This window comes from Lampris incognitus, chromosome 16 (assembly GCF_029633865.1).
Source record: "Lampris incognitus isolate fLamInc1 chromosome 16, fLamInc1.hap2, whole genome shotgun sequence".
Lineage (NCBI taxonomy): Eukaryota > Metazoa > Chordata > Actinopteri > Lampriformes > Lampridae > Lampris > Lampris incognitus.
The window spans coordinates 37525491-37529370 of NC_079226.1; the positions used below are offsets into that span (position 1 = coordinate 37525491).

The 3880-nt window shown below is 44.8% G+C and overlaps 1 non-coding gene across 1 annotated transcript; it reads left to right on the forward strand.

Moving 5' to 3' along the window:
- The first annotated feature begins 1218 nt into the window (after positions 1-1218).
- On the forward strand, positions 1219-1324 carry LOC130126921 (U6 spliceosomal RNA). The gene has a single exon (XR_008811770.1). It is a non-coding gene; the product is annotated as a U6 spliceosomal RNA (small nuclear RNA).
- The last annotated feature ends 2556 nt before the right edge of the window (positions 1325-3880 follow it).

Consider the following 3880-nt stretch of genomic DNA (forward strand, 5'->3'; position numbering starts at 1 on the left):
TTGCATATTGCAAGCCTTTCTGTCTACTTCTCTCTGATATCTCCTTGCTTTTCCAGAAATTGGATGTCAATTCACCTGGAATATCTGTCACTCGAGGGAAAGATTCGTATGGTTGAAACCACCTAACACGATGACAGACGTGTCAGGGTTGGAGTTTCCACCATGGGAAATGTATTGCTAAAGTTCGCTAATGGCTGTGTTAGCATTAGCTTGTGGTGGCATGTAAACACCAACTAATACAGTTGAAGTGAATTCTCTGGGAAGATACTATGGTCTGCATTTCAAACTGATGAATTCAGTTTTGTTATTCACTTCCACCATACGAACCCACGGTAGTCAGATTACGATCGCAACGATTTATGACGGACGGGGGATACGTCGACTAATGCTCATGCACCATCCGCCCAAGATGGCGGCCTGAGCGGACGCACTCTGCCGCTGCACGTCTGTTGTCGGCTGGATTTGCTGTTGTGTGTGTGTGTTTTTTGTCTTCCTCGCTTTTTGTGTGTCTGTTTGTTGTTTAAATCGGAGAGTACTGCCGGCGTCGTGTGTGGTTTCCGCTTCTCCCATCATCTGTCTTTCCCCTCTCTGTCTCCGTTTTCTCGGCCCTCCGTGCTAGCCGCCTAACTAGCTAACTGGCTAACTAGCACTCGGCTAACGTTAGCTTTACGTGACCTCTGGCCTCCTGGCTCTGCACACTAGCTCGCACATCTGGCTCCGTCCCTCAACTCCAGCTGGATGTTTTTATTTTGTTTTCCCTCGGCAGTGGACGCTATCCCTCTTTAGGTCGCCATCATTTTTTAAAGCGACTTCGAGTGTTAGAAAAGCGCTATGTACGTGTAATTTATTATTATTATTATTGTTGTTATTGATGCTTGCAGTCCTCTGTCATTTCTGTGGTGTGAGATTCTACATGGTCTGCCTGCTGTTCCTCGTGGGAGCGGGTTTATCCATCGCCGTGTCTCCTCACCGCAACACCAATCCTGGCTGACTGACGCAATAATTCCCAGAATTCTTCGCGGCGCTCTCCCATAGAAAAAGTGTTAAAACAAATACGTTTAAAATCATTATAAACATTTAAAACCAATCCAAATCCCATTTGCTACGTCTTGTGTTGACTGTGTTGTGTTTTGTACGTACTTCAAAAGGTTGACACCCTCACGGGGATTCCTTTGGATTTAGCGGCCTTTATATAGCGCCCAGACTCCGCCTATAGATGTGTTGCTCCGGCAATACACATACTAAAATTGGAACGATACAGAGAAGATTAGCATGGCCCCAGCGCAAGGATGACACGCAAATCCGTGAAGCGTTCCATATTTTTTTTATTTTTATGTCTACAATATTTATTCAGCTTTCATAGCATTTGCTATAATAATTTCATGGCAGTTGGTATAACGACGTAAAAAAGACCCCTAGTGGCGAGTTGTGTACCTGCATTGTGTAATTCAGACGGTAGGAATCCCTTTGAGAAGTGAAAGCTGGTTGCTTTTTCCTCAGCGGTCAAGTGTTAATGTAACACGTGGTGATTTAAAAGGTGTTGGGCGTTTATGTGGCAGAGTTGATCACATCAGCGTTATCCGCTGTTATTCCAACTCCGCAGAGATGTAATTCAGCTCCCACGTATTTCACCTGTTCGGTCGGAGACGAGGAGACAAGTCGGCTCCATTCTCCTCCTCCATGCAGTTCTACAGGGTAAGCGCAATTACGTTAAACTTACTGAAACAATTATAAAACGATGGCGTGTACAATAAAACAACTAAGGATAATATTTGCTTTACAAAGATGTTTGTTGCCAGAACTGTACAACAAATGTGTACAGGTGATTAGCTAGCTAGCACTGTATGGTAGCTAGTGTAGCCGGTTATTTTCTTGCCCGGTGCGGGATTCGAGACGGAGTGTATTGCACCACAAGGCGACATCACTAACCGCTCGGCTAAAGGGTCAGACCCGTTAGCTAGGGGCTAACGTGTCTTATTAGTAGTTTACACTAGCTAGCCATTAGCTAGTAAAACCGTCTCCAGCTGTATCAGTGACGATGTAACAACAGTTGCCATCAAGCGCATGACTGTGGAAAAGCAAAGCTGTGTTTTTGCTGTACAAATCTTGGTTTTGCTGGAGCTGAAGGGTCGCGCTGTATGTTTCTTTCATGGCGGTTCAAAGTCAACGTGACCGCAACTATCACGCACACGCGTTACACGTGTCTGTAGTTGGCCTCTTTTTATTTTTTGTATTTGTATTTTTTTCTTTTTTCCCCTTTCTTTCTTGCACGTCCCAGTAAAAATCCTGGTCCAGGTGAAGAACAGCCAACAGCAGAAGTACGTGAAGTTGGAGGAGGTTGAAGGACAGTTTGACTTTATGCAATTCCATGAAAAAGGTGTGTAATTTTTACTTACGCTTGTTTGAGGAAAAGTCTTTAAAAATACACCCACATTCTTTTATAACATCATTCTGAAGCTCCTTCATGTTGGAGACTTTTTTACACGCCTTTAGCATACCCTTTGATAAATGGAGATGAGGCCTACAATGGTTCTGTTGTCTGTGTATTTTATTATTTTCACAGCGCTATCCGTGGATGTGAGGTGGGTGGTGTAAAGTGAGCAGAGCCAGGGGGACAGAACAGAGCCCTGAGGAGCACCTGTACTGAGGGTAAGAGGGTGTGAGGTTAGGTTATTAACCTTCACCCTCTGTGGCCTGTTCTACAGGAAGCCCTGAATCCAGTGGCATATGGCGGGGTCAATGTTCATATCCAAGAGTATGTAAAGAGTTTGAGTGGGTTGGTGGAGTTGAAGGCGGAACTAAAGTCTATGAACAGGATGCGTGTGTAGGTGTTTGGTGATTCCAGGTGTTGCAGGGCATGGTGCAGGGCTATGCTAACTGCATCCTCAACAGACCGGTTGGCTTGATAGACGAGTTGATATGGGTCCATCATTGGGGAGGTGCAAGATTTCAAGTGTGACAAAATGATGCGCTCAAATGCTTCCATCGGCACAGATGTTAGGGCAACCGGTCTGAAGTCATTGAGGCAGGTGATCTTGGAGGACTTTGGCACAGGAATGACGGTAGAGAGTTTGAAGCACTGTGGGACTGTACGTTGACTTAGAGAGGTGTTAAATATGGTGAAAAATATTGGGGCCAATTGTGCTGCACAGTGGCTCAACAAAGCAGGACTGATGCCATCTGGCCCTGCTGCTTTCCTAATGTTCAGCTTTTTGAATGTTGCTGTCACCTCATCCTCCTGGATGCAGAAGGTTGCCATTGAAGTAGGAGTAGGGGGGATGGCTGGTGGAATAAGTTGTTCAAACTTTGCATAAAACGTATTTAATTTAATTTATTTGGGATGTTATTGTCATTATCTGGAGGGGAGCAGGGGCGTTTTTTATAATCTGCCATTTCCTTAAGTTTTTTCCATATTTTTCTGGAGTTACTGGAAGAGAATTGTTGTTCGAGTTTTGTTGCGTAGCTGGACTTTGCTTTTCTTATTGCACCTCGCAACTTACACTTGGCTGCTCTGTACTGATCCCTGTTTCCGTTTTTGTATGCCCAGTTCTTTTCTTTGTGTAGGAAGTGTAATTCTTTTTTCTTTTTTCTTTTCCTTCCACTTTTCCCCCTTTTTCTCCCCAGTTTGTAGCTGGCCAATTGACCCTTCGTTAAGCCCCGCCCTAGAACAGCCACTGTCCAATGCTACGTTAGTAACCGTTACTAAGCAGGGGAGGCCTGGCAAGCTATCAAGGAAATGCAGAAGCGATGCGCTTACGGTACCTGCAAATCAGACAGCAGATGTCCTAAAAGTTTGGAGGGTGGGGTCGTATTTTGGGCTTTTCCTAAGCCTAAAACACAAGAGGAAAAATGTCGAATGTGGATCAAACAGTGTGGAAGA